Here is a 7,132-nt window from a genome sequence, read left to right on the forward strand (position 1 = left end):
TAGAACAAAAATGGTGATTCTTCTGTTGATTAAATAGACATAAAACAAAACATCATATATTATTTAAAATATTATTCGAAGAAAATAATGAAATATTTTTAAATTTTCAGTGGTATCTTTAAAAAATAGTAAATTAAAAAATTATTTAAAAAGAAAATATGTGGTCATAGAAATACAACTTTCTTGATATTTTTTTTTATAGTGTCAAATAAATGATACTAAAAAATGGCGGTCCACTCCGTGAAAGCAATAAGCTGTCATCCTTTCACCATAGAAAATAAAAATTAAAACGCTAATAAGCGTGATTGTTGGATCGGTATGGCAACCCTAGAGGGGGGGTGAATAGGGTTTTAACGATAAAAGTATTTAAACGTGATTAATTTTTCTAATGATGAAACTTTTTGCAAATAAGTAGAAGATGATAATTACTATAACAAAGTAATTCAAGTCAAAACAATAATCAAGTAGAACATGCAATAAATCACAATAATAATTTTGAAATTAAGTAGAAAAGAGTTAGAGAAAATGACACCGTAGTTTTATAGTGGTTCGGTCAAACTCGACCTACTCCACTCCCCAAGCGCCTCTTGGGAATTTGAATAAAGAACTTTCTCGACTCTTTCCACGGATCTGAGTCAAACCGCTACACCGCTCTTTTTACGAGTTCAAGAGCAAACTCAATCCTTTCCACGGCGCAGGATCAAACCGATACAAGTATTTGAGTTTGATAATAACACACCACAACTCTCTCAAAGAGTAGATTTACAATTTGGGATACTCACAACTATTTCCTCACAATACAAAAATAATCCCTCTCAAGAATAAGATGAAAAGAAATAAACTTATAAGCTTGGAGAGAGCAACAAACAATGGAGACTTTGAACAAATGAGGATTGGAGAATGTATGTAAGTTATGTATTTTAAAAATGTGGGGAAGATGAGTTTATATAGAGGAGAAAAGTGGCAAAATGTAGGATTGAATATTGACCATTGGATTGTGTTAGGAATAATGGAAGGTGGAGATTAAAAGTAAATAAATAAGAAAATTTTCTAAATTCATTTATTTCAAAATTTTAATATAATAGTAATATAATATAATAATAATAAAAAGTTATGTGAGTAACGGTCAAATGAAATTCAAAATTTATTATAAATATAATAATATAATAATAATAAAAACTATGTGAGTAACCACCAAAATTTTAAAATATAATAATATAATAATATAATATAGTAATAATAAAAATCGATGTGAGTAACGGTTAGATTCAAATTTATATTTTGTAAAAATAACTTTATTTAAAAATATAGTAATAAGAAAAACTCCACCATTTGTTACTCTCCAAAAATCATAAATGTCATACTTTGATATATCTTGATTTGTCCATCATTTTGATTTTGCTGCCACATCATCACGTCGGGTATGTTGTCTCGACTGTAATTTCTTCGTTTTAGCTCTGATTTGAGTAATTGAAAAGTCGTTGAAATTGTTATTCCCGACCTTATACTGTTGGACAGTTCAAAATACTGAAAATAGTTAATAATTAAAAAGTAGGTTTGTTATCATCAAAACATCAATTAATTGATTGAAATTAAGCCAACAATCTCCCCCTTTTTGATGATGACAAACCATTTCAAGAAAAATTCATAAAAACCAAGGTAATACACCATCCATGTAATAATACTAATACATGCTAATATATTATCATAAATTTTACTCAAGCACATTCTCCCCCTATATTAATGCCTCAAGAAATTATGAAAACATAAAACAAGTAAATGATTCATAAATAATAAAACAACAAACTTAGAGCATATTTTTCTTAATTTTCTCCCCCTTTGTAATCATCAAAAAGAACAATCGAAAGAGAATACATTTAAGAATGACGTAATGGCTCCCCCTAAAAACATGCATTCAAAAATTATAAAATTCAAGATATATCACAACGAATAATACCAAGCTCAAGCCTATTTTTGCAAAAAATTTCTTCATTCAATGGCTTGGTGAAAATATCGGCTAGTTGATTATTAGAGTTTACAAAATCAAGAATAATATGTCCATTTTGCACATGCTCTCTAATAAAATGATGTCTAATGTCAATATGTTTAGTTCTAGAATGATGAATAGGATTTTTAGTTAAATTAATAGCACTTGTATTATCACAAAATATAGGCACACTATGAAACTTTAATCCAAAATCACAAAGAGTTTGTTTCATCCAAAGAATTTGAGCACAACAACTAGCAACCGCAATATATTCCGCTTCGGTAGTAGATAAAGCAACCGAATTTTGCTTTTTACTAAACCAAGAAACTAAGGAACTACCAAGAAATTGACAAGTTCCACTAGTACTTTTACGATCAAGTAAGCTTCCGGCAAAATCCGCATCAGAATATCCTATCAATTTAAATTCAACATTTCTAGGATACCACAATCCTAAATCAATAGTTCCAAGCAAATATTTAAATATTCTCTTAACCGCATGTAAATGAGATTCCTTAGGAGAAGATTGAAATCTAGCACAAAGACACACACTAAACATAATATCGGGTCTACTAGCGGTCAAGTAAAGTAAAGATCCAATCATACCTCGATAAGTTTTAATATCCACACTTTTACCTTTTTCATCCTTGTCAAGCTTAGTGGATGTGCTCATGGGAGTTCTTGCAATCTTACCTCCATTGAACTTGAATCTTTTGAGCAAATCTTTAGTGTATTTCTCTTGATTGATGAAGATACCATCCTTGAGTTGTTTGATTTGAAGTCCAAGAAAGAAACTAAGTTCTCCCATCATACTCATCTCAAACTCACTATGCATACATTTAGCAAATTCTTCACATAAAGAAGGATTAGTAGAACCAAATATGATATCATCCACATATATTTGCACTAATAGCATATCGTTTTCTTTAATCTTAATAAAGAGTGTAGTGTCGAGTTTGCCCATTTTAAAATCATTCCCAATAAGAAAATTACTAAGTCTATCATACCAAGCTCTTGGAGCTTGTTTTAAGCCATAAAGAGCCTTTTTCAACTTATAGACATGATGAGGAAATTCTACATTTTCAAATCCGGGAGGTTGTTCTACATAAACTTCCTCCATAATATAACCATTCAAAAATGCACTTTTCACATCCATTTGATATAATACAAAATTTTTGTAAGAAGCAAAAGCAAGTAACATTCTAATAGCTTCTAATCTAGCAACGGGTGCAAAAGTTTCTTCATAATCTATGCCTTCCTCTTGACAATAACCTTGAGCTACAAGTCTAGCTTTATTTCTCATGATATTCCCATTTTCATCCATTTTATTTCTAAAAACCCATTTGGTTCCAATAATAGAAGTATTAGATGGCCTCGGGACTAATTCCCAAACTTTGTTCCTTTCAAATTGATTTAGCTCTTCTTGCATGGCTAAAATCCAAAACTCATCATTTTCGGCATCCTTAAGACTTTTTGGTTCAATTTGAGAAACAAAAGCAAGATTATTAAATAAATTAATAGAAGAGCGAGTTTTCACACCTTGTTCGAGATCACCAAGAATCAAGTCTTTGGGATGAGACAAGGCATACCTCCATTCTTTTGGCATTGATGAAGAACCTTCTTCCTTTAAGCTCACCTCTTCTTTACTCGTAACAATTTCCTTGCCGTTGTCACTAACGAGTAAGTCTCCAAAATTTCTTTCTAAATCATCACTACAAATAGACTCATTAGAAATATTATTGCAAGATTCATCAAATACCACATGCATAGATTCTTCAATAATTAGAGTTCTCTTATTGAAAATTCTATAAGCTTTACTAGTAGATGAATAGCCAAGAAAAATACCAATATCCGTTTTTGAATCAAACTTTCCAAGCTTTTCTTTGTTGTTCAAAATAAAACATTTACAACCAAAAACTTTGAAATACCCAACATTTGGAATTTTGTTATGCCAAAGTTCATAAGGAGTTTTATTTAATGAAGGTCTAATTAAAACTCTATTTAAAATATAACAAGCGGTATTAACGGCTTCCGCCCAAAAATATTTAGGTAAATCATACTCATTTAACATTGATCTAGCAAATTCTTGTAAAGTACGATTTTTCCTTTCAACCACACCGTTTTGTTGAGGAGTCCTTGGAGAGGAGAAGTCATGAGAAAGACCATTATCTTCACAAAATTTTTGAAAGGCAACACTATCAAATTCTCCCCCATGGTCACTCCTAATTTTAGTAATTAAAAATCCTTTTTCATTTTGAACTCTTTTTACAAAACTAGCAAATCTTTTCAAACCATCATTCTTATGTTTTATCATCAAAACCCAAGTAAATCTTGAAAAATCATCCACTATAACAAAAGCATAATAATTTCCTCCATAACTAGCTATTTTAGAAGGGCCAAATAAGTCCATATGGAGTAGTTGAAGAGGTCTAATAGTAGAAATCATATTTTTAGATTTGAAAGAAGACTTAGTTTGCTTACCCATTTGACAAGCGTCACAAATTTTATCTTTTTCAAATTTAAGTTGAGGAAGACCTCTAACTAATGAATTTTTTGAAATATTTGAAATCAAGTACATACTAGCATGTCCTAGTCTTCTATGCCATAGCCAAGAGTTATCAAGCAAAACCGAAAGACATTTATCATTTGTAGGACAATCATTCAAATCAATAGTATACACATTATCATCTCTATTTCCTACAAACAAAACTTTTCTATCACTAGCATTTTCAATTATGCAATTATTCTTATCAAATACAACTCTAAAACCTTTATCACATAATTGACTAATGCTAAGTAAGTCATGCTTTAAACCATCAACTAACAATACATTTTCAATGAGAGTACAAGAGTCATTACCTATAGTACCCTTACCAATTATTTTACCCTTCTTGTTATCACCAAAGGTTACTAAGCCACCATCCTTCTTGGAAAGATTCACAAACTTGGATGGATTACCCGTCATGTGTCTTGAGCAGCCACTATCCAAGTACCACTTATTTTTCTTGGAGGCTTTCAAACAAACCTAAAAACAAGGATATTCAAAATTGACATTTTGGTACCCATACTTGTTTGGGTCCTAGAAAGTTAGTGTTCACAAATTTAGGAATCCATTTCATATTTGCATTCATATTAAAGACATTGTATTTAGATAAGTAACAAGAATAATCTTTATGTCCAAACTTACCACATGAAAAACAAACAACATTATGCAATAATTTATTTCTTGGACTAAATTTGTGTATTCTATTTTTATTCGAAAAATTATTTTCTAAAACATTGTTAAATTTTGTATTTTGAGAAACTTTTCTTCCTAAAGGAATGTTTTGAGAATTTTTCAATTTAAAGCACTTAGGTCTAATATGACCTTCAACACCACAATAATGACATATAGGCACAAATCTAGATTTATCATACTTAGATACAAATTTATTGCTAGATTTAGACAAGATAGGGGATGCTTTAACAAATATTGTTTTAGAACTTGAAGGTGTAGAACATTCATCAATATAGCCTAATCCTCTTTTATCACCATATGACTTACCTCCTTCAAGTATTTTATCTAATTTTTGAGCACCTATTGTTAGCATTTTAATAGACTCCTTAGCCCTACCAAGTTCTTGCAAATTATTTGATTCATTTTCTTTGAGCAATTTAATTAATTTATCTTTTTCACAACAATCATGCTCAAGAGACTTGACTTTATCAAGTAATGCATTTTTCTCATCACAATCAAATACATGCTTTTCACAAGGTACATCAATTTTAACAATATTATGATACTTCTCTTTTAAGCAAGAAATTTCATTTAGTAAAGACTTATTTTCAATAATTGAAGTCTTATATTTCTTTTTAAGCACAACATACTTTGAACTAAGTTTTTCTAAATCAATTGTCATCTCATCAACAAGTTTAAATAATTCATGATAAGAAAGAGATTCAAGAGTTACCTCATCTTCTTGTTCATCTTCTTGTTCATCCTCTTTGTCACTATGAGCCATGAAGCAAAAATTTGCTACTTCTTCATCACTTCCACTTGCACTTTCATCACTATCATCCCAAGTAGCCTTCATTGCTTTCTTCTTGGATTTCTTAGATGATTTGAGGAGAGGACAATCCGTTCTTATATGACCCGGCTTTTTACATTCATAACATATTACCTCATCGTTTTTGCTCTTCTCACCTTTTGACTCTTTTTGATTTGTGAAATGTTTCTTGAATTGTTTCTTCCTTTTAATAAAATTTTTATACTTACGTGTGAAGTAGGCGACATCATCTTCATCAAGGACGTCCTCATCTTCAGAGTCAACTTTGATGGACTTTAGGGCTATACTTTTCTTCTTTTTGGATTCTTCTTCCATGTGCCCGTTCATGGTAATCTCATGTGTCATGAGAGAACCAACGAGTTCATCCAAAGGAAGCTTTGTGAGATCCTTTGCTTCTTGAATCGCCGTCACTTTTGCCTCCCAACTTTTAGGCAAAGACCTAAGAATTTTTCTTACATTTTCGGAAGTAGAATATACTTTTCCAAGATTTTTCAAAGCATTTAAAATATTAGTAAATCTAGTAAACATATCACCAATAGGTTCATTTTCCTCCATTTTAAATAGTTCATAATTATGAACTAACATGCTAATTTTTGTTTCTTTAACTTGATTGGTTCCCTCATGAGTTACTTCAAGAGTTTTCCAAATTTCATATGCCGAAGAACACATACATACTCTATTAAATTCGTCATTACTTAAGGCACAATACAGACAATTGATAGCACTAGCATTTAAAGAACATTTTTTCATATCATGCTCATCAAATTCATTTTCTAATTTAGGCACCTCAATATTATTAACAATTTTTATTGGAATGTAAGGACCATTACTAACATTTAACCACAATTGATAATCAACGGATTGCAAATAAATTTTCATTCTAGCTTTCCAACATGTATAATTTGTTCCATCAAAATAAGGTGGCCTAGAAGTTGATTGCCCTTCACTAAAACCATTTTTAACACGTAGGTTTGCCATAAGCTCGAACAATAAAGTTTAGATAAAAAATCTATGGGAGCAACCTGCTCTGATACCAATTGTTGGATCGGTATGGCAACCCTAGAGGGGGGGTGAATAGGGTTTTAACGATAAAAGTATTTAA

The sequence above is a fragment of the Cucurbita moschata genome, unplaced genomic scaffold, assembly GCF_002738365.1.
Source record: "Cucurbita moschata cultivar Rifu unplaced genomic scaffold, Cmos_1.0 Cmo_Scf00011, whole genome shotgun sequence".
In the NCBI taxonomy this organism is placed as follows: Eukaryota; Viridiplantae; Streptophyta; class Magnoliopsida; order Cucurbitales; family Cucurbitaceae; genus Cucurbita; species Cucurbita moschata.